Genomic DNA, 24,885 nt, shown 5'->3' with positions numbered 1-24,885 from the left:
GGCCCTCTCTGAGCCTTGGGTCTTTTATCGGAGGGAATCAGACCAGATTTTCCTCCGGTGACTTTGGAAATGGCCGAGTCTAGTTTGGTACCAAACAGATTAGAGCCATCATAAGGAATTTTGCACCAATTAATCTTAGATGCTGTATCGGCCATCCATGGTTTAAGCCATAAGGCCCTCCTTGCTGTCACCGAAGCCAACATTGTTCTGGCCGAGGACCTTATGATGTCCACTGAGGCCTCCGCTACAAAGTCACCTGCCAGCCTGATTTCTTGCAAAGAAGAAACTATTTTCTCCATCTCTGTGCCATCCAGAAGATCCTTCTCTATCTTAGTTGCCCATCCTGAAATGGCTCTTGCCACCGCCGCCGTGGTAATAGCCGGCCTGCAGGAAGCCCCCGCCATGGAATATGCCTTCTTTAATTCCAAGTCCATTTTACGATCAAGTACGTCTTTAAAGGAGACTGCATCTTCGATAGGTAAGGTGACATGACGGGCCAGACGCATCAGAGAGGAATCCACTATGGGAGCATTAATTAAAGGTTTTACCTTTGATTCGTCTAGAGGATACATCGTCGCTAGCCTGTTAGCATACTTGACCGCTTGTCTGATTTCTCCCACTCGTCCTTAATGAGATCTCCGAGTTCTTCAATAAACGGAAAGGACTCTGGATGTCTCTTCAAATTGGGGAAATACTTGCGAGTTTTCTGTGGCTCAGTTATAACGTCTTCCCAGCCGATAGCCTCTTTGACTGATCTTCGGAAGGGCTCCACCAAAGAAAAATCAAATCCTGCAGACATTTCCTGACCGTCATTATCAGAAGAAGATTCTGAAGCCTGGGAGTGATAGGGTTGTGCAGCGGATGTACTAGGGACTGCCACATCCATAGCGGGTACTGTTGTCCCCAAAACAGATTCCCGTACTGATTCCCTTATAAGATCAGTAGCCATCCTTGCGTCCGCCTCCTTCTCTTTAGTCACTTAGTTGAAGCAAGAATGGCAGGCGAGCTTGTCTAGCAGGGCTGGTGCGCCACATATCCAGCAGGCGTTAGCTGCGGGTCTGGAGTGACAGCTGTGATGTGAGGAAGGAGACCTCCTGTGGTCCGACCGGCTATGCCGGGAGCGACTGTGGTGCGAATGGCTGTGTTGAGAGCGACCATGTCTCTGACGAGATGAGGACCTTGAGCGACTTCTGTGTGATCTTCTGCTAGAAGTGCGACTTGATCCTCTTCCATGTCTGGAACTTACTCCTCTTGCTCTGGTAGGGCTGCCAAAAAATGCAGCATTTTAGCAGTCGGCACTCTTTTTTTCCTCCCCTTCTTCAATACTTACCTACAGCGGTAGAGCTTCTTACCTTTCTTGCTGACGGTGGTCTGTGTGGGCAGTGAACTCCATGGAAAAAGGTAGACAGTATAGACTAAAGGGAAAATAAAAAATAATTTTCTCGCAAGCCAAAAACAGGAAAACAAAAAAAAATAATGTAATGTAACAGAAAGAAAACAGTCTTACCTTATCCAGCAGAAAATATACAGGGCAGTATTTAGGCAAACAACAGCAGTATGCAGAAGCACACAACTGGATTTTAAAAAAGGCGCCATAGCGCCGGCCGAATGACGCTTCGCGCATGCACAGAGCGTCCCGAGGATACCGGGGCCATCTTGGATAAGGGAAAACCTCTCTCCAGAGAAGAAAAGGATCCAGCTGCAAAAACTGACATGCGCAGAACAGCAGGGACATTAGCGGCAGCCATGACAGCTGTACTGGAGGACAGCAAGCCCCAGCAAACCTATGAAGAAGAAAAAAAGGTAAGAAACTAAGAAAAAAGTATTTTAGTATAGCAAGGGAGTCCACTGCAGAAATGAAAGCTTATTTAAAGCTTATAAAACAGAACCAGATGTCCCCTGAGACCACCAGAACGGGGGTTCCCTCCATAAAGCTCCTTTAGAGACTGTACAGGAGGGACTTCCAAACAGGAGAGGCTTGAACCTGCTGGGGTGATGGCGGTAAGAGGCTTATTCATCGGTAGATTTCCTGAAACCTTGATCATCCAACCTGTCAGGTGAGGATAAAAAAAGAGAATGCAGCAGGGGGTCTCCCCTTCAAATTTATAGTTAACCAATCCTGTCAGTGGTGCCATGAAGGCGTCAAGAAATGGTCTTCTGAGATTCTTTGGGGAATTGTTTCGGTATGTGAAAAGATTATGCATACTATACATTTTTGAGATTGGGTTTCTCAGTTTACCCTTTTGCTAAAAACGTAATAATCATATTTAAAAAAATATATAAAAAAAATCCACCGGCTTGTCTATAGCAGAGGTATACCAGCTAGGACTGTTCCTAGGTGGTGCTGTGTTTTTTCTGCCTACTGTTCTACTCCTGTAGGTGGCGATATAAGCCCAAAGGTCAAGAATCAGAAGCGCTGTGTCCATCAATGAATTGTAAATGAATTTTAAAGTGCATCTAAGGTCTCAATATGTGTGGATTATGCATTACCCTACTACAGTGATATATTCTCCGCTCCCTGGAAGCACCATCCAAAAAGAGTAGTACCTAAACATAGAAAAATGTACCTGTGTGCTTCCAGACAACTCATACAATACACATAAAGTCAGAAATATTTATCGATTGCATGAGATAAAATTCATATACAGGGGGGCAAAAAAGTATTTGGTCAGCCACCAATTGTGCAAGTTCTTCCACTTAAAAAGATGAGAGAGGCCTGTAATTGTCATCATAGGTATACCTCAACTATGAGAGCCAAAATGTGGAAATAAATCCAGACAATCACATTGTCTGATTTTTGAAAGAATTTATTTGCAAATTATGGTGGAAAATAAGTATTTGGTTAATATCAAAAGTTCATCTCAATACTTTGTAATATATCCTTTGTTGACAATACGTTTTCTGTAAGTCTTCACAAGGTTGTCACACACTGTTGCTGGTATGTTGGCCCATTCCTCCATGCAGATCTCCTCCAGAGCAGTGATGTTTTGGGGCTGTCGCCGAGCAACACGGACTTTCAACTCCCTCCAAAGGTTTTCTATGGGGTTGAGATCAGGAGACTGGCTAGGCCACTCCAGGACCTTGAAATGCTTATTACGAAGCTACTCCTTCGTTGCCCAGGCGGTGTGTTTGGGATCATTGTCATGCTAAAAGACCCAGCCACGTTTTATCTTCAATGCCCTTGCTGATGGGAGGAGATTTGCACTCAAAATATCATGATACATGGCCCCATTCATTCTTTCATGTACACAGATCAGTCGTCCTGTTCCCTTTGCAGAGAAACAACCCCAAAACATCATGTTGCCACCCCATGCTTCACAATAGGTATGGTGTTCTTTGGTTGCAACTCAGCATTCTCTCTCCCCCAAACCCGACAAGTTGTAGTTCTACCAAACAGTTCTACTTTGGTTTCATCTGACCATATGACACTCTCCCAATCCTCTTCTGGATCATCCAAATGCTCTTTAGCAAACCTCAGACGGGCCCGGACATGTACTGGCTTAAGCAGGGGGACACGTCCGGCACTGCAGGATCTGAGTCCCTGGTGGCATAGTGTGTTACTGATGGTAGCCTTTGTTACGTTGGCCCCAGCTCTCTACAGGTCATTCACTAGGTCCCCCCCACCCTGTGTGGTTCTGGGATTTTTGCTCACTGTTCTTGTGATCATTTTGCCCCCAGGGGGTGAGATCTTGCGTGGAGCCCTAGATCAAGGGAGATTATCAGTGGTCTTGTATGTCTTCTTGTATGTGTTCCATTTTCTAATTATTGCTCCCACAGTTGATTTCTTCATACCAAACTGCTTGCCTATTGCAGATTCAGTCTTCCCAGCCTGGTGCAGGGCTACAATTTTGTTTCTGATGTCCTTCGACAGCTCTTTGGTCTTCACCATAGTGCAGTTTGAGGTTGTGGACAGGTGTCTTTTATACTGATGACAAGTTCAAACAGGTGCCATTAATACAAGTAATGAGTAAAGGACAGAGGAGCCTCTTAAAGCGGAGGTCCACCCTAAAGTGGACCTCCGCTCATCGGAACCCTCCCCCCCTCCGGCGCCACAATTGGCACCTTTCAGGGGGGAGGGGGGTGCAGATACCTGTACAGTACACGTATTCTGCACCCACTTCCGGGATAGCTCTCTGCGGAAAGGGGCGTAGATTACGCCCCTTTCCGCAAGTGCCCGCCCCTTTCCGCAAGTGCCCCGCTGCCTGCTGGGAAACACACAGATCCCAGAGGCAGCGGGGACCATCCTTATTGCGCAGCGCGATTCGCGCATGCGCAGTAGGGAACCGGGAAATGAAGCCGAAAGGCTCAATTTCCTGATTCCCATACCAAAGATGGCGGCGGCAGCACCCGACAAGACGATCTAGAGATCAGCTTCGGGTGCCGACATCGCGGGGGCGCTGGACAGGTAAGTGTCACTATTTTAAAAGTCAGCAGCTGCAGTATTTGTAGCTGCTGGCTTTAAAAAAAAAAAAAAAAAACGCGGAGTCCCGGCGGACTCCCACTTTAAAGAAGAAGATACAAGTCTGTGAGAGCCAGAAATCTTGCTTGTTTGTAGGTGACCAAATACTTATTTTCCACCATAATTTGCAAATAAATTCTTTCAAAAATCAGACAATGTGATTGTCTGGATTTGTTTCCACATTTTGTCTCTCATAGTTGAGGTATACCTATGATGACAATTACAGGCCCCTCTCATCTTTTTAAGTGGGAGAACTTGCACAATTGGTGGCTGACTAAATACTTTTTTTGCCCCACTGTATTTCTTCTTTTGGAAAATTATAAACAAAAACACCACCACTTTGAATATTGTTTTTAGTGTTCACATGCGTCCACAAGGGTCAAAACATTTTGCAGATGCAAGATAAACACATTTTAAGCATGATATTTCAGGTATCTACAGGTTAAAATATGCAGAATCCCCCCCCCCCCCCCCCCCGGCATGCTTACTTCGAAGACATGCCAACTAATGCCGCGTACACACGTAGCAGATTATCCGGCGGACTTAGTCTGGCGGACTGTCCGCTGGACTTTCCGAACGAGCTACTTGCCCACACACGGTACTTTTGCAGCGGACTAATAGGGCGTACTAAGTTCGCCGGACTATCCACCGTACTTTTGAAATGAACGGACTCGCCCACACACGCGGAGGAAAGTCTGCTAATTTTGAGCGCGTCTCCAGGTAGCCGGGGCCAGCGAGGGAGGCGTCGCTGGCCCCATCATCTGGTATGGACTTAAAGGGAAATCCCTACGCAGAAAAATTGGCGTGGGGGTCCCCCCCTACTGTCCATATCAGACCCTTATCCAAGCACGCTACCCAGCCGACCAGGAGTGCCCCCCCCCTCCTGAGCCGTACCAGGCCGCGTGCCCTCAACGTGTGGGGTGCCTTGGGCAAGGGGGGGCCGCGCGGCCCCCCCACCCCAAAGCACCTTGTCCCCATGTTGATGAGGACAAGGGCCTCTTCCCGACAACCCTGGCCGTTGGTTGTTGGGGTCTGCGGGCAGGGGGCTTATCAGAATCCGTGAGCCCCCTTTAATAAGGGGGCCCCCGGATCCTGGCCCCCTACCCTATGTGAATGAGTATGGGGTACAATGTACCCCTACCCATTCACCTGTAAAAAAAAAACACAACACACAAGGGTTAAAATAGTTTATTGCACAGCTCCGGGGGTCTTCTTCCGTCTTCGGGGGTCTTCTCACCGGACTCTTCCGCTATCTTCTGCTAGCTCTTTTACTAGCAGAGGAGCCCGGCTTTCTTCTACGCCGCCACCCTCTTCTTCCGACTTCAGGGATCTTGTCCCCCTCTTCGGTTCTTCTTGCCGGGCCACCGCGTCTTCTTTTAGCTCTTTTGCAAGCGGTGGCCCGGTCTTTTGTTGCCGCCTCCGCCGCCGTCTTCTGTTCTTCTCTTCTGGAGATGTTGCCTTGTCACTGTCTCCAGTCACAATGGCAGGGACGCAGCGTGCGGCGACTTATATAGGGATATCACCGGATGATGTCCCCGCCCATTATGATGTCAAAGTCCGCCGGAGCCTACACACGGGCGGACTTTTCCACCGGATTGTTTGATTGTGTGTATGAGGCATAAGGAGGACTTTAAACTGCTTATTGAGGAGGTTAAGTCCGCCTGCCAAACTGAAATCCAAGTACTTCATGCTAATTTTAAACATCTCTCAGACAGAGTAGAGATGGCAGAGGAGGAAATACAAGAGACCAAGTTGGCAGTACACCACACTCAATTACAGCTGACCACTGCTTGATGCTCACAGTCACAGATGTGCAACGCCCAGGGCTGGACTTACCATTGGGCTTGACTGGGCTCAAGCCCATGGGCACAACCCAATAGGGGGCCCCACGGGCCCTGCCGAGATACATAGCCGAGTGTACTTGGCTCAGCTCCGCTCACAGTCACGCCCAGTCCTGCACAGTCCCGTCCTATGATGGACATAACACAGGGGCTGGGTGTGACTGTTAGCCGAGCCGAGTATACTCGGCTACTCTCGGCTTCGCTCGGGACTGCAAGAGGACCCAAGAGCCGCCGAGATACAGAGGACTCTGTATCTCGGCGGTGCCATTTTTAAACTTCAAGACAGCAATGACAAGACTGCAGATGGATGGGTAAGGCTGCGGATGAACACTAATAAGGCTGCATTGATGGGCATTTATATGTAAGTTTTTTCCTTAAACTTCCCTCCTAAAAGTTTCTTTCCTTAAAATTCCCTCCCAAACTTGGGGTGCGTGTTATACACCGATAAATGCGGTAATGTACACAAGGTAGGGCCCGAAAAGTGGATCAAGCCCAGGGGCCCCCACCACCCTAAATCCTGCCCTGGCAACGCCATATTGAAGATCCAAACAACAGAGGATGCAGAAACAACATTCGGGTCAGAGGCCTTCCCCTATCGGAAGGACTGGAAGATCTGCACGTCACCCTGCAAACCTTATTCAACAACCTCCTAGGGGAACCCCCCCGATAAACCCATCAAGATGGACCGAGCGCACCGTGCCCTACATCCCAAGGGACCTGCCTCCAGACCCCAAGATGTTATATGCAGGGTCCACTCCTACCCTCTAAAGGAGGACATCATGTGAAAGGCCCGTACTGTCAGGAAGGTGGTCTTTGCTAACACCCAGATACAGCTATATCCAGACCTTTCCTGGATCATCCTACAGAAATGGAGACTCCTTCAACCCCTACTCCTCTCACTATAAGAAAAAGACATAATCTACCAATGGGGTTTCCCCTTCAGCCTTACAGTCTGTCGGCAAGGAAAATCAGCAGTGTTATGCTACCCTGAGGACTTGGACGCTTTCTGTGATACCATGGAAATCCCTGTCCCTCACCTTCAAGATTGGGACCTAGTAGCCACACCACCACCACCCCCGTTGGTCTGTTAGAAGGTCCCCCCGACCAAGAGCTCCCGGGCCCAAGACTCTCCCCGCAGATCCACTCAATCCAAACACGGCTGACGGCCGTAGGTTCCCTCTTCCCTAACAGCCATGGGCATGGCATGTTCACTTGTCTTCTTGACTCTCTTGACCCACCCTTCAGCCTTATTTGCACTCCCCCCTGCCCATAATTGGTCCTGGTCATCAGGCACCCCCCTTACTGGAGAATTGAGAGTGGTAGCTCCTCCAATCATTAGTCCCCTTATAGGTTTACCCTACTAAAGTTCCCTAGTTATTTTACCATTGTATTTGTTTATCAATTACTACGGTTCTCTATGTCCCCCCAACTTGAGTCCTCTTTCTGGGCCCTAGACGGGAGAACTTACCAGAACTTACTGAGCCCGGGGCGGTATGAACTGCTCGGGGCTTTATTACAATGCTACACATCTGAGTCCCGCTTCAAACAGCGTTTTCCCCTGCTGGATGGTTTATGACTGGCGTATCTCCTAACCTGCCCTACGTAAAAGTGTTCCATTTGGAGGGCTCAAGTTTGATCCATCTTCAGACCCATTTTGTGATTAAGCGCTCCCTACCGGGACGTCTGGTAAGGGGCTATTATTACTTGTCTGGTGGAGGTGCACCTGGTTTTACTTCACGTTGATTGAAAAGTTTTACGATTGAATAGATCCCTTCTACACAGGGTGTTTCTCCAGTTGGACTTTTAATGGACTTTATGTTATCACATACATTTTCAGTACTGTTTGATTCTACTTTATATGTTTCTTGTTTTTGAATCGCTGACTTAGAATTGTACATTTTTTCCTTTTGGTTCATAACCTATGAGGGGCAATATATATGTTTACTGTATTTAGTTATAAGTAATGCCTTATGTTTTATTTAGTCATTAGTTTGGTGTGTTAGAATAATAGATCACAAGATACACTTCTTTAAGGTAGAGTGGTTTACATCCTAATAGAAGTATTAGGGATTGCGCAGTTCTCTTCTTTTTCTTTGTTTTTATATGTATATTTCACTTTGGGTATATATTAGAATTGCTGCATCACACATTTTTGTTAAGTATACACTGTAGCGCAGATTTCCTCTTCCTTTTTTCTTTATTACACTGTCTGTTCTTGATTATTATGTATATAACCAATATGTTTTTCTCTTCTCTTCTTGTTTTTGTCCCCCCCCATCCCCCTGGCTCACCACATGCTCCTAGCGAACTCTCGGTCCTGCTCCAAGAATGGGCATCCTCCTCTCCTGGACACTGGGGCATTCTCGCAGATGGATCCACAGGGACACTACATTATTTTAGGAGGTCAATGGCACACGCAGGCTGTTACTCTATGTACCCTATACGCCCCCAACACCCAAGTTAACTTTCTAACCAAAGTATTTGCACGGCTGTTCCGGATGCCTAATGAACACCTGATAGTTGGAGGGGACTTTAATCTGTCTCACTCGGTAGCCCTGGACTGCCATGTACTGAACCCCACGGTTCCACAAACACAAGCTGCTAGGGACTCAAAACTGTTTCTCCATATCGCCAGCCGTTATGCCCTATTCGATGCATGGTGGACCCTATATCCTGGGGATAGACAGTACACTTTTTTTTTTTTCACCACTCACTGCATGCACACCTGAATTGACTATTTTTCCGTCAACAACGCCACCCTCCGTGTCACCAGGTATGCACTGATACTACCAATCTCTTGGTTTGACCATGCTTCTGTGTTTATGACCCTGAAAATAGACACCCCCATTCGCAAACCGTGCCACTGGCAGTTGAATAACTTCCTCCTCCAACACATCCCCTCAAAAACGGAACTAGAGTCCACATTACAGCACTACTTCCTTGAAAATAATACCCCTGATATCTCCCCCTCCATTCTCTGGGAGGCCCACAAAGTTGTTCTCAGAGGGGGCTGTCATGAAAGTTGTATGAAAAAACTGAACCCCAGGTCTTCGGGTTTACGGCCGCGGGCGTCAACGCGGGTGCGCGCGTTCATGCGTGGGAGCGCGTGCGCGCGCCCATGTGGGCGACAAACAGGCTATTTAAACCTGTCTATTACTAATGGTCTCCGCTGTCTGCTCTACAGCGTTGTATACCTATGAACCTGATCCATAGTATTCATCTCTGATTTGACCCGGCCTGCCTGTGACCCACCTGCTATCCGCCTGCACCCGACCCCGGCTTGTTGTGACGATTCTCCTGCCTGTTCCCTTGTACTTCGCTTCCAGTCTGATATCTGACCCGGCCTGTTTTGACAATTCATCTGCTGTAAGTTACCCGCTTTACTGAACTGATCCATCTGCTGTGATTATTTGCTTTGCTGAACTGATCCATCCGCTGTGACTACCTGTTACTGCTTAACCAGTTACTGAGTTGATCCATCCGCTGTGGTTACCTGCTTTACTGAACTGTTTCATCTGCTATAAGTTACCTGCTTTACTGAACTGATCCATCTGCTGTGATTACTTGCTTTGCTGAACTGACCCATCCGCTGTGACTACCTGTTAAAGCTTAACCAGTTACTGAACTGATCCATCAGCTATAGTTACCTGCTAAAGCTTAAACAGTTAGAGTCCATTCACACAGGGGCAACTTGAGTGAGGCAACTTGTACACGACTTGAGTTAAGATCACAGCGCGACTTGGGACGACTTCAACACGACTTGTGATGACTTCAACCTGACTTGGGACGACTTACAAGTCGCCCCAGGCCAGGCGACTTTTGCCGTGGCCAAGCAGAGAATGAGCTCAAGGGGGAACTCCACGCCAAATTTCTGAAAAAAATTTGGCGTGGGTTCCCCCTCCGAGAGCATACCAGGCCCTTAGGTCTGGTATGGATTCCAAGGGGAACCCCCTACGCCGAAAAAACGGCGTGGGGGTCCCCCCCAGATCCACACCAGACCCTTATCCGAGCACGCTACCCGGCCGGCCAGGAAAGGGGGTGGGGACAAGCGGGCGGCCCCCCCCCTCCTGAGCCGTACCAGGCCGCGTGCCCTCAACATGGGGGGGTGCCTTGGGGGAGAGGGGGCGTGCGCCCCCCCACCCCAAAGCACCTTGTCCCCATGTTGATGAGGACAAGGGCCTCTTCCCGACAACCCTGGCCGTTGGTTGTCGGGGTCTGCGGGCGGGGGGCTTATCGGAATCCGCGAGCCCCCTTTAATAAGGGGGCCCCGGATACCGGCCCCCCACCCTATGTGAATGAGTATGGGGTACAATGTACCCCTACCCATTCACCTGTGAAAAAAAGTACAAAAAAAAACACAACACAGGGAAAAAATATTTTATTGCACAGCTCCGGGGGTCTTCCGTCTTCGGGGGTCTTCTCGCCGGACTCCTCCGCTATCTTCTTGTAGCTCTTTTGCTAGCGGAGGAGTCCGGCTTTCTTCCTCGCCGCCGGCCTCTTCTCCCGACTTCGGGGGTCTTGTCCCCCTCTTCGGTTCTTCTGCCGGGCCACCGCGCCTTCTTATAGCTCATTTACAGGCGGTGGCCCGGTCTTCTGTCGCCGCCGTCGCCGCCGCCGCCTTCCGTTCTTCTCCTTCTTCTTCTCCTGGAGATGTTGACTCGACGAGCTCTCCGGCCGCAATGCCAGGGACGCGCTGAGCTGCCACTTATATAGGGACAATGGGGCGGTGTCACATGGGTTGATGTCACATGGGTTGGTCACATGGGTTGATGTCACATGGTAAGGGGGCGGGGTCACCATGTGACATCAACCCATGTGACCAACCCATGTGACCATTGAATGGACTCTTACTGATCTGACTCATCTGCTGTGATTATCTACTTCACTGGACTTTTCCCCCTGCTGTTGTGCTCCAGTCTGCAAAGCTGAAACCCCACCAATTCATCCCTTCCATCTGTTGATCCTGCCTGGCACCTGTACCCCACCTTACTCCTGTGTTCCCTGTTGCAATACCAGGAAACCGGTAGTGGGAGTCGTAAGGGAGGCCTCTCTCCGCAACTCGGGCTCGCTTCCACAAGGTACGTGACAGGGGCTGTATGGGGATTTCGTCATCCATGAAAAAAGACGCGAAAGCCACCAAACTACAAGGTGAAAGGGACCTCAGGGCCCTGGAGCTTCAACTACAAACCTCACCATCCCTACCCCTTCTAAAAAAAATTGTCTGTTTACGAACAACACTCCGAGATCTCGCTATGAGTCAGGTGGAAAAGGCACTCCTCAGACTAAAACAAATCTACTATGACAAGGGAAATAAAGCTCAGTCCCTGTTAGCACGCAAACTGTCGGAACACGCTCACACAACTACACCCCATCAAATAAAAAATAGGTCGGGGCGACCTCCTCTCTCACCCTCATGAAATAGCTCACGCCTTTGAGGAGTTCTACACAGCTCTATATAATGATCCTGAGATCCCGCATGACTCCCTCCCCCCTGACCTTAGCGACCGCTTGCACCACTATCTGGAATGCAGTGGCATTCCCAAGCTCCAGACATCGGATCTTCTGTCCCTCAATGCATCTATTACAATAGAGGAATTGACAGCCACCATTCCTCCCCATTCTCTTGCCACATATGTGTAAGCTGTTTATTGCCTTTCTACAGCTAACTCCCATCCCCTCAGACATGCAAAGGTCATTTCTCACATTGGTCCCCAAACCCAACAAAGATCCTTCTCTATGCGCTAGTTACAAACCGATTGCACTCTTAAATTCTGACCTAAAAATTTTCACTAACCTCCTCACAATGCATCTAAACATGATACTGCCCTCCCTGATACACAAGGATCAGGTGGGCTTTGTCCCCCTACTTCAAGCGGGGTACAACACGAGACGGATTATTGACCTAATAGATGTGGCGAACAGGGACGGATTTGAGACATTAGCCCTTGGGCTGGAAGCAGAAAAGGCATTTGAACGCCTGGGCTGGCCTTTCCTGTTCGCCACATTGAAACACATGGGGGTTCGGGGTCCCTTCCTGCAAGCCATCCGGCATATATACACTAATCCCACGGCTTTCCCAATAGCGAATGGAACGCGCTAGGGGTGCCCACTCTCACCACTATTGTGTGCACTATGTGTTGAGCCCCTGGCGGCATCCATTCGTAGAAACCCAGATATCCATGGGGTCCCGGTGCGGGCAAAAGAGTTTAACCTCCCTGGCGGTATGATTCAGTCTGGTTTTAGGTGCTGAAAGAGGTACAATTATTTTGCATGGAAATTTGGCGTTTTATATTGTAGTCCTGTAATTCTTAGGAATTACTCTCTTAAAGCGGAGGTCCACCCTAAAGTGGACCTTCCGCTCATCGGAACCCTCCCCCCCTCCGGCGCCACAATTGGCACCTTTCAGGGGGGAGGGAGGTGCAGATACCTGTACAGTACAGGTATCTGCACCCACTTCCGGGATAGCTCTCTGCGGAAAGGGGCGTAGATTACGCCCCTTTCCGCAAGTGCCCCGCTGCCTGCTGGGAAACACACAGATCCCAGAGGCAGCGGGGACCGTGCTTATTGCGCAGCGCGACTCGCGCATGCGCAGTAGGGAACCGGGAAATGAAGCCGAAAGGCTCCATTTCCTGATTCCCATACCCAAGATGGCGGCGGCAGGACCCGAGAGACGATCTAGAGATCGGCTTCGGGTGCCGACATTGCGGGCGCGCTGGACAGGTAAGTGTCACTATTTTAAAAGTCAGCAGCTGCAGTATTTGTAGCTGCTGGCTTTTAAAAAAAAAAAAAACGCGGAGTCCCGGCGGACTCCCGCTTTAAATCTGTTCAAACCAGAGTCTAGCAGACATCCCGGGTATGATAACGTTTATAATATAATAAATAATAATAAAAATTATTCAATAATGTAATCAAATCCTAAAACACTGAAAAAGGGACACTTTTTGGTTGCTATGGACAATCTCCAAATTTCAGGCAGAAAAAACAGTATTTATAATATAAAAGTGCATGCAGGGCACTGCACAGACCACTAGGGACAAAGGGTGTGTGTAATTTTTTAATACAGTACTGTAATCTGTAAGATTACAGTGCTGTGTGTGTTTTGTGTCTTTTTACTTTTTTAAATTTGCCGCCGATCTCCGCTCCCGTGCGCCGTAACGTCGCAGGGAACAGAGCTCGGAGGCATCCGGCACTGTGAATCGAGCGGAGGACAACTCAATCACACAGCGCGGAGGACATCGCTGTATCCAGGGAACAAGGTAAGTAACTCTCCCTGTGTGCTCCCTGCATCCAGTGATGCGATCCCGAGTCTGGCTCGGGGTTACCGCTCCTGTTATTAAAATCCCAACCCGAGCCAGACTCGGGATTACCGCTAGGGGGGTTAAATTAGCACTTTTCGCAGATGACATTATACTTACCCTGACCCAACTTAGGACATCACTCCCCAACCTACATGCTGAAGTCTACCTCTATAAATCCCTCTCTGGCTATAAAATAAATGCGAGCAAATCGGAGGCTCTCCCTATAAATATCCTAGTTGCAGAGGTACAACACTTACAATGCTTCCCCTCTGACTGGAAGACGACAGCCTTGAAATACTTGGGGGGTTCAGATTACCCTGACTTACGCTACCTTATACCGAGCCAACTTTTCTCCTCTGTTTCAGTCCATGGAAGGTTCACCATATTTCCATTTTGGGGAGGGTGGCCCCTGTTAAGATGACCATCCTCCCTAAACTCCTTTACCTCTTCCAAACACTACCCATCCCGATCCCATATGCAGACTTGAGAAAACTTCAGGCAGACTTGGTACTCTTTGTCTGGAATTATAGAAGACATAGAATACCACTCTCAGTCCTGACAGTGTCCCGATCCAATGGCGGGCTGACGTTTCCCGACCTAATTAAATACTACCAAGATTCTCAGCTGCGCACCTTGACCTCCTGGTTTCCCCAATGATCTTACAACAGGGGGACAGAAATCGAGAAGATATGGCTTGCACCTACGCACCCAAACAGCTTGCTCTGGAATGAAAACGTGGAGGTGCACTCGGCCCAACTTTTGGGACCCATGCTTCACCTCTGGCGCAGACTATTTTGAGTGCTTGATTTAAACTCAGGGAAATCCCTTTTAACCTCTTTCCATTATAACTCCAGGATGCCTGCAGGTCTCACCCACCTGATGTCTTCGCCCTGGGCGACACAGAACTTATTCCATTTTGGCCACCTAGTGAACTCTTTGCACACGCAAAATGCTTTCATTTACTGAACTCCAAAAAAAATTTGACCTACCTCGCCAGGAGTTTTATGGTTACTTGCAAATAAGACACTATGCCCAATCCTTCGTCCCGAACCTCCAATTCTCAACACCAACACCATTTGACAATCTAGTGCTGGAAGGATCCGCACGCTGAGGTTTAATTTCAGATATATATCGGCTGTTGAATTCCTACTCCTTCCCTGCCCAGGGTAAACACGCATATATGCTTAGCTGGGAAAAGGCATTAGGAGAGGAGATCTCAGAGGCGACATGGCAGACAATCTGGTCTCAGGCAGAAAAAGGCTCTTTTTGCACACTCTATAAGGGGAACGCCTATAAAATTCTTTATATTTGGTACCTGACACCAGATGTTCTCCATGCTATTTATCCCTCCAGCCCAGACATATGTTGGCGTTGCCAGGGGAACCTTGTATCACATCTTCTGGACGTGCCCCAAGATAGTGCCTTTCTGGACAGGTACCCAGGTGCCCAAAATCATTTCTCCTGGGAGTTTCACCCCTACAGATTCCCAAACATTCCAAAAAATTGCTTAGACATGTCCTGACGGCTGCAAGATGCCTGATTGCCCTTCATTGGAAACAAAATGCCCCACCCTCCCAGACAGATTTGTACACTAGAATAAAAGGTATAGAGCTGATGGAAAAAATGACAGCCAGATTACAGGACAGGTTGGAAAAACATGACTGAATCCGGGAGGACTGACACAGGTGAGAGGATCCGTCCTGAGCTGCCATACCATACCATAACCCCCCCCCCCCCCCTTATCTTTCTTCTGTCTACTACTTCCTCTCTTTTTTTCTCTTCTTTGGATTTTACTGAGATCTATAGCAGACCCTATTTGATGACTGACAACTACTATGTGGAGCCAGTTACGACACTTATTGCTTGTATTACAGTTTACTGTTATTTGATATATGCTGGTCATATTACAGCTACGCTGAAGTTTGTATATTACAGTACCAGTGTTTTGTCCATTTACCTGCTTTTATGATCAATAAAAAATTGTTAATTGAAAAAAAAAAAAAAAAAAGTGGTTATTTACAGATCTGACATACAATTTCTCTCAACATAACAGATGCTCTCAGTGATATCTCTCCTCATCCCTATCCCCCAAAAGGGGCTACTAGGTCCAGATATTAAAGCCCAAAAACAAGATTGTACAAGACAACCAAAAAAGGAGGCAATTTTGCCACTGGGGATGACTTCAAGATCGGTGCCAGAGGGGGTTGAACAAGGCCCATGAGGAGGCTCAATGGTACAAAATGGACACATGTAAAACAGCCCCACTGCTCATACAAAATTTTCTCCAAACAGTATGCTGTACGCCAAGGTGAAATGCACTGGAGGCCACCCCAAGCACATGTGCTGCAAACAAGCAGCACACTGCTTAAGATATAAACAGGGGCAGGATAAGATATCCACATAGAGGACATCATGCACAAGAGGTGGAATCAGACACACAGGACTCACACCCTCCAGAAGGCAAGGACACAGGCCATAAGGGCACATCCACCACCGCTCTCAATGCACAAAGAGCATGAAAAATGTCCACAAAAAAAAAAAAAACAGAAGGAAAAAAATAATGTAAAGGAAGCAGGAGACCAAGGAAAGGAGAAAATAGGATGGTAACCATCAAGATAAAACCTCCTTCCCAGAAATCCCCAAGGCAACATCAGGATGCACTATTCCCAATCTAAATTCAACAAATACATATCAAACGAAAGTGAAAAACGCTAATGCAAAAATGTGGCAATACGGATGTTTTTAAAGCAGCCTTCTACAGCTAAAGCTACTGTGTTTTTAGAACATCCAGTGTGCACTAGGTCTAAAGTTAATGTGCATCTTGTAGACAGTTGAAACTTGATCAGTACCTGACAGTACCAATTCTCTCTTCAGTTCTGAAGAACCAGGGGTTTGCTTGGTGTGGCGTGCTTCTGTAAAACATATTGACCCTTGCTTTGAGTTTATCATTTTCCAATGGAAGAACTATATGAATTTTACCTCTTGTAAATAAATATTTCTGATTTTTAAATGTATGTGTTGTGTGAATTGTGTGAATTTGCCTGTTGCCTGGAAGCAACGTGTAAAGTTTATTTTTCTATGTTAGTTCCAGGCAGCTCCTGATCAGATCCCTTCTCAAGATGGATGAGCAATGACAGCTTTTCCTACTTCCCCAAGCTTCCATCGATGAGTCGGTCACAGAATCCGCCGGCCCCCGGATGGTACCATAGAGATTTCCGGGGGACCAGACGGTCTCCGGAGTCTCTATGATCGTTTGGAGGCCAGGCGCGATGTTATGACATCATGCCCGGCATCTGCATTCAAATTAATGGCGCCGCTTTGGCTGGGCTTTTTTGATTTTAGGCTTCCCAGCCTAGAGGTGAGATATGGGGTCTTATTGACCCCATATCTCACTGTAAATAGGTCTGATCATGCCATATTCCTATTACAAGGGATGTTTACATTCCATGGAATGATTTCTTTACAGGGCACTTGCAGTATACGTTCGGATATCACGCCTTCCGTGCAAATCGAATGGCGCCATTTGGACAGTTTAAAAGAGGCAGTTCACCTCGTGTGTGTGTGGAGGCATAGAGCTTGTTGGGCACGTGAGTCTGCAGGTTTTTGGACACAGTTGCATCAGGTTAAAGGGGACAGTGTTGAAACTGTAATAGCTGCTGTATACTGGATTACAGTTAGAAGCTCAGAGGGAGTGCTGTCTTCCCATACTTTTAAGCAATGTCTTCCAGGAAAACGGGAACAGAGAGCAAGACCAATACAGGGTTAAGGGCACCTCCTTTAAAAACATGAGATCAAGCTCTTGAGGATATTATCCCAGCTTCCCCTGAAGGTCCTGCGGCTTCTGGCTTGGCTGAGCCATTGCATTTGTCAGGCATTGTGACTACAACTGGTGCCCCTGCCTCGGCTTATGTTACTAAAGATGATTTGGCATCTGGCTTATCTGGCCTTGAAGGTAAAATAGCAGGTATGATTGCCTCGGTAACACAAGCAGGGAGAAAACGTAACAGATCTCCCTCTCCAGAGCCTGATCATGATGGTGAGTCATCTGAGCATCAGGACTCTAATAACCAGGCAGGGCCAGGAGCCCTAGACCCTGAGTGGGAGGAGGAGTTGGTTGCAAAGGATCGGGAAGAAGAAGAAAGTGAGGACTCTTCAATAGGAGAGTCTAGCTCGGACGAGCCATTCTCAGCCTCCCATTCCCAAAAATTACCGTATTTTCCGGCGTATAAGACGACCTTTTACACTTAAAAAACTGGGCAAAAAGGAGGGGTCGTCTTATACGCCGGGTCAGCTGTTAGGATGCCTTCTGGATGTCCGGTAATACTGTATGTAGCTTCGGCTACATACAGTATATACCACTGAGCCAATCCCAGTGAGCGATGTATTCAAATGAATACAGAGCCTGCTCGGATTGGAGTAACAATCTCTACCAATCCGAGCAGGCTACACACAGTAGCCTGCTCGGATTGGCTTTGAGAGTGAGAGAGGCGCGGGCTGATGATGTTACAGCCTCTGCCAATCCAAGCAGGCTTTGTATTCATTAAAAGAATACATCGCTCGCCGTGATTGGCTCCAGCACCAGCAAGAAGGAAGAAGGAAATGGCTCCAGCAAGAATGAAGAAGAGGGATACGAAGCGTCGGAAGCCTCGGAATGGGGGGTCGTCTTAAACGGTGAGTACGGGCAAAACATTTTAAAAACCTGTACAGTTAGGGGGTCATCTTATATGCCGGGTCGTCTTATACACCGGCAAATACGGTATTTGTCCATTCTCGATGGTTCGAGCTGGGTTTAAATTGCCCTCGGTCCAGGAAACTGGACCCTCCTGTTCTACTTTGGGTTTTCTTCGACCTCAGCAGGGTTCCCAGGCATTTCCTGTGCATCCATTGTTAGAACAAGTGATCTATGCAGATTGGGATTATCCTGACAGGATATATTTGCCTCCAAAAAGGTTTCCCCTCTTGTATCCTATGGAGGAGAAATTCAGGAAGAAGTTGGGTACACCTCTGGTGGATGCTGCCATTTCTTCAGTAAATAGAAATTTGACCTGCCCGGTGTATAACGCCCAGGTATTTAAGGATCCGGCCGATAAAAAGCTAGAAACTTTGCTAAAGGCCTCCTTTACAGTTGCTGGCTCGGCTGTTCAGCCAGTGATCGCGGCTATTGGCATCTGCCAGTCCTTAAAAGATCATGTTAAGAAATTGGTCAGGAACCTTTTTTGTCAAGGAGAAGCTACCGAGGAATTATCAGAGCTCCCTCGCACCTTGTGCTTTACAGTAGACGCGTTAAAAGATGCGATCCAACAGATGTCTCGTTGTGCACTTCTGTCGGTACATATGCGCAGGGTCTTGTGGCTAAAAAACTGGTCGGCCGAAACACCATGCAAAAAGCTTCTTGCAGCTTTTCCTTTTCATGGTGAACGCCTGTTTGGCGAAGATCAGGATAGGTATATCCAAAAGATCTCAGGTGGGAAAAGCGCTTTGCTCCCTTTAAGATTCCCCGTGCTCCAGGACCTAGTTCTTCTTCTCCCAATTGGTATCGACGGTACCGCAGGGTCAGAAAAAAGCCTGGACTCCAAGGTCAAACAAGCCCAGTTCCAAGTCTACCCTGTGAAGGGGCGCCCCCCGCTCTTACGGGTGGGGGGAAGACAGCTGTTTTTGGATGCTTGGGGAAAACAGGTTCAGGACAAGTGGTTCATTTCAATCATAACATCCGATTACAAGATAAAGTTTCAGGAGTTCCCTCCAACTCGGTTCTTGAGCTCAAGGGCTCAAGGGCCTAAACTTGGATACTGCCCAAGAAAAGGTGTTTCTACCTCCTGTAAGGATCAACTCCATAGTGGAGCTCGTCCGGAGGGTGAAAAGAGAAGAGAAGAGAAACCATTGGTTCGCCTTTGTATGAGGCTATTGGGCAAAATGGTTTAGTCTTTCAGCGCAGTCCCTTATGCTCAATTCCACTCCAGGTTGTTCCAGAGCAACATTTTAAGGGCTTGGACTCTACGGAGCCTAACTTGGTTGTCAAAAACCAGCAATTTAAAGGTCAGAAAATCCTTTCCACCAGTGACCTAGAAAGTTGTGACCACAGACGCCAGCCATATGGGCTGGGGAGCAGTCCTGGGGTAAGCATCGGTCCAGGGACAGTGGTCTCAAGCAGAGAAGTCCTTGCCCATCAATCTCTTGGAGATTCAGGCATCCCGACTAGCTCTGCATTTTTGGACGACCAAGCTGCATGGTCTCCCAGTCCGAGTTCAAACCAACAATTCCACAGTGGTCGCTTATATCAACCACCAAGGGGTCACCAGGAGCATAGTGGCTCAGAAAGAGGTGGATCACATATTAAGATGGGCAGAGAGGCATGTACCGTTTCTGTCGGCAGTATTCATACCGGGAGTAGACAACTGGAAGGCGGACTATTTAAGTCGCCAAAAGTTGTTGCCAGGGGAATGGTCCCTTCATCCCGAGGTCTTTCTCCAGATTTGTCAGCATTGGGGGACCCCGGATGTGGATCTCCTAGCATCCAGGTTCAATGCCAAGCTGGACAGATTTATGTCCAGAACCAATGATCCTCTTGCAGTCGGGACAGACGCATTGGTGACTCCTTGGCACCAGTATTCCCTGCTGTATGCCTTTCCTCCATTCCAAATCCTGCCGCATCTGCTGCGCAGGATACAAGAGGAACTAAGACCAGTGATCCTGGTGGCCCCAGCCTGGCCCAGGAAGTCCTGGTACACGGAAATTGTGAAATTGGCAGTAGGGGACCCGTTGCTCCTTCTGTTACGCCCGCATCTATTGTCCCAAGGACCAATTTTCCATCCTGCTTTACGGTCGCTGAATTTGATGGCCTGGCTATTGAGGCCAGGGTATTAAAGGACCGGTATTAGAGGTGCAGCCTTGTCCACTTTGATAAATGCTAGGAAACCGGTTTCCAGGGCCATTTACTACAGGGTTTGGAAATCATACATTTCCTGGTGTGAAGGGAAAGGTTGTAACCCTCGTAAGTATACAATTGGAAATATCCTTGCTTTGCTTCAGGCAGGAATAGGCTTAAAATTGGCCTTGGGCACAATTAAAGGTCAGATTTCGGCCTTATCTGTTTTTCTCCAAAAACCAATTGCAGCCCATTCCTTGGCGCGTACCTTTGTTAAGGTGGTGACGCACCTAAGACCACCGATTAAGCCCCCCTTATGCCACTGGGACTTGAATTTGGTACTATCAGCCCTTCAGTGTCTACCTTTTGAGCCTATTAAGCAGATTCCTTTAGTCCTATTGACCAGGAAATTAGTCTTCTTGGTGGCCATACCTTCGGCCAGAAGTTAGAGCCCTTTCATGCAGAGAACCTTACTTGATTCTGCACCAGGACAGGGCAGTCTTGCGCCCTCTTCGGGAATTTTTGCCAAAAGTAGTTTCCAATTTTCATTTAAATCAGGATATCATTCTGCCCTCCTTTTTTCCAAATCCAGGGTCTAAGGATGAAAATTTACTCCACTCGCTGGATGTACTAAGGGCTATTAAAGTCTACTTAAGGGCGTCAATCCCTTTTAGAAAAACTGACTCTCCTTTTATTCTGCCTGAGGGTCCAAAGAAAGGACAGGCAGCTACGACTATGATGCGACTGCGTGCATCATACATTTTAGGGGGAGTACAACTGGGGGAATCCATAGTGGAGAAGCATCTGGAGGTTTTGGTAGATCATAAGCTCAATACTAGCATGCAATGCCAAGCTGCTGTTTCCAAGCGAGCAAAGTCCTTTCCTGTATTAAGAGAGTTATGGACTCCACAGAGAGAGATATCATTTTGCCCCTGTTCAAATCATTAGTAAGACCTCATCTGGAATATGCAGTTCAGTTTTGAGCACCAGTTCTCAAAAAGGATATCGGGGAACTGGAGAAAGTGCAGAGAAGGGAAACCAAACTGATAAGAGGCATGGAGGAAATCAGCTATGAAGAAAGATTAGAGGAGCTGAATTTATTCACTCTTGATAAGAGGAGATTAAGGGGGGATATGATCAACATGTACAAATATATAAGGGGTCCATATAGTGAACTTGGTGTCGAGTTATTCACTTTACAGTCAACAAAGAGGACAAGGGGGCATTCTTTACGTCTAGAGGAAAAGAGATTTCATCTCCAAATACAGAAAGGTTTCTTCACAGTAAGAGCTGTGAAAATGTGGAATAGACTCACTGCAGAGGTGGTTCTGGCCTGCTCAGTGGATTGCTTTAAGAAGGGCCTGGGATAGCGGCAATACGGGGTAGACGGTGATATAGTGAGTGTATAGGTGGCAAGTCAGTCAGCGGTGTCTGCTATTAGTGTGAGCTGAGGCCGGGAATGTATCAGAGTGCGGCAGGTAGGCTGTGCTCGGCGCTCAGAGACGTGCCCGCGCTCTGCGCCTCCTCTCTGCGGCAACAGCCACACCACTCCCCGGTCAGGACCCGGACGCTCTCCCCGCCCGTACTCGGCTCCCTGGGCAGCTTCGGCTGCTGCCACAGTCTGGCCGGCTGGATAGGGGACGGAGCGGCTAAAGCGGTTCCCAACACGAGCACGCCGGCAACCACGACAGTACCGACCGGAGGAGCAACGGGGAGTCCGGCCAGGACGGGGCCGAGAGCGGTTTGTTCCATGGGAAACGGTACAAGTCGCCTGTACAGTGCTCTTGCCAAGACTCTCAGCAGCACTGCAGCCACCCCCCAGCATCAGGACTATCTGGAACAGTCAGAACATGAGCAGCTGGATCCGCTGGACCCCAAGGATCTTCTTGAGGAATGCCAAGTTGCCCTGCAGGGAAGGCCTCCCCGGCTTCATAGAGAATTTTTTCCACAGAGAGATGATTTTGGCACCCCCCATGCATTTAGGGTGATGCAGTGGAATATCCTTGCTCAAGCCCTTGGAGAAGGCAAGGATAACTTTGTCAACTGTCCCAAGGAAGCACTGAAGTGGGAGGAGAGGAAGTATTTGATCCTGGAGGAGATCCTAATTTATCGTCCTGATGTCCTGTGCCTGCAGGAAGTGGATCACTACTTTGACACTTTCCAGCCAATACTCAGTAGGTTAGGCTACCAATGCACTTTTCTAGCAAAGCCGTGGTCTCCTTGCCTTGATGTTGAGCACAACAATGGACCTGATGGCTGTGCCTTGTTCTTTCTACAAGACAGATTTCAGCTCATCAGCAGTGCCAAATTCAGGCTGTCTGCAAGGACCCTGAAAACCAACCAGATGGCCATTGCTGAAATCCTTCAGTGCAAAGAGTCTGGCAGGTTGGTGTGCGTTGCTGTTACCCACCTAAAGGCTCGTACCGGGTGGGAGAGGTTCAGGCTTGCACAGGGCTCAGATCTCTTGCGGAATCTTGAATTGCTCACACAAGGGGCCAAAATCCCCCTGGTTGTATGTGGAGACTTTAATGCAGAACCAACAGAGGAGGTATACAAGCGGTTTGCGTCTTCAAGCCTGAACCTTAACAGTGCCTACAAGGTGCTTAGTGAAGATGGAGAGACTGAGCCTCCTTACACCACTTGGAAAATCCGGCCTACAGGAGAGTCTTGCAATACCCTAGATTATATTTGGTATTCCCAGAATGCTTTGGAAGTGAATTCTGCCTTGAGTTTGCTTACAGAGGAGCAAATTGGGCCAAACAGGCTCCCATCTTTTACGTACCCATCGGATCATCTTTCACTGATCTGCGACTTAAGTTTTAACATGGACCCAGACAGGCTGTTATAGTTATCAGTAACTCTGTGAACTGTAGCTGGTGTAAAGTGATGTGAGCTCCAGAACTCTGTAATGCAAGTAGCACACTGTATGTGCATGGGACTTTCCTGAACCTCCTATCCTATTTTTGACGCTTGTATTCAAAGGTGTACCCCCCGTCATTGAAGCTGTCTTGCCAAAACCTTTGGACTTTGCACACGTCCCATTTAAAGGGACGCTATGGTGTAGTTTAGTTTGTATACCTTTTCACATGATCGTGGGTTACCTGAAAATAACTTGTATGTGGGTGTGTTTTTTTTGTTTGTTTTTTTTATTTAAATTTTTTTTTTTTTTTCTTACATTTTGAAACCCCTTTTGCAGTTTTTCATGGTTTGTGCAGGGAACGTCTACATAACCATGCAAATTTCTTTATTGGGAGAAGCTTTCTTGCAGAACCACCTCTGAAATTACATAAATTAGTAATATAGGTTTTCACAAAGGGGTTAAAGCTTCATCATTGTGGAGCACTACTGGGCAAGAAGCACAGCATGCGTAATACACAACATAAAATGGGCCAGCTCCACAGGCCATATTTATAACCTTTAAAAAATGCACTTGAATACAATATAAGAAATAAGATTTTATTATGCTGATAAACCTATACAGCTAAGAATCTTCTAATAGACTCAACGGTTTGCATACCTGTGCTTCAAGTAAGGCAAAAATAACCATGTTTGTCTGTATATTCTATTTATTTATTTCTCACTGCGGTTGTAGCATTTTCAAAACAAAATGCCTTTGTAAAGAGGTGCATATCTAGTTTACCATGTTCTAGTTGTAAGTCAGTTGTTTAAATATCACTTTCTGAAAGTATTTATTTTTCTACATTAAACAAATATCAACTTAATTTTTAAGAGGGGCCTATCTATGATTAGCTGCCTCCTTCCTTTTTTATTTATTTTTTGTATTCTGAGGTTGCAATATCAAAAGATGTCAGTTGAGAAACAGGGCCGGGCCCCAGATCGAATGAATTTCTTATGGTGTACATTCAAGATGAATGTTTTATGTCCTGAGGTTTCCTTATTTAAAAAAAGATGCAGATGCCTGGTGCCCACACTAGTGCTTAATGTAGATATTTGTTTTTTGTTGGTAATTAACACTGATTTTATCAATAGGCATAACTAATTTATTTTTAGTTTTTATAGAATTTCAGGACGCTTGAATGTTTGTTTCAATGGAATGTAAAATTCCAGATCACGGTATATGTATTTATTATAAGTGATCGTGTTATGAGATAATGACCCTCTTGTTGCAGCATTATATTAGGCGATATTTGATACAGACCAAAGTACTATATCATTTCTTAATGTGCAATTAAAATCCACTTTCAACTTGAAAAAAAAAAAAAAAAAAAAAAAGAAGGGCCTGGATTATTTCCTAAGTGTACATAATATAACTGGGTACTAACATTTACAGGTAAAGTTGATCCGAGGAAAATCCGATTGCCTTTCGGGGGATCAGGAAGGAATTTTTCCCCTGCTTTAGCAAATTGGATCATGCTCTGCTGTTTTTTTTTTTGCCTTCCTCTGGATCAACTGTGGGTATAG

The 24,885-nt window shown here is 47.3% G+C and overlaps 1 protein-coding gene and 1 pseudogene across 4 annotated transcripts in view; both read left to right on the top strand.

Moving 5' to 3' along the window:
• The window catches only part of PAICS (phosphoribosylaminoimidazole carboxylase and phosphoribosylaminoimidazolesuccinocarboxamide synthase), a 174,268-nt gene that overhangs the window by 124,370 nt on the left and 25,013 nt on the right, over positions 1 to 24,885 (top strand). The window lies entirely within an intron of this gene.
• On the top strand, positions 21,837 to 23,412 carry LOC143975245 (nocturnin pseudogene; annotated as a pseudogene).

Source organism: Lithobates pipiens, unplaced genomic scaffold (assembly GCF_037356315.1).
Source record: "Lithobates pipiens isolate NorthernLeopardFrog02 unplaced genomic scaffold, aLitPip1_a1.2 Scaffold_13, whole genome shotgun sequence".
Lineage (NCBI taxonomy): Eukaryota > Metazoa > Chordata > Amphibia > Anura > Ranidae > Lithobates > Lithobates pipiens.
This window is presented reverse-complemented; position numbering and strand designations above follow the sequence as displayed.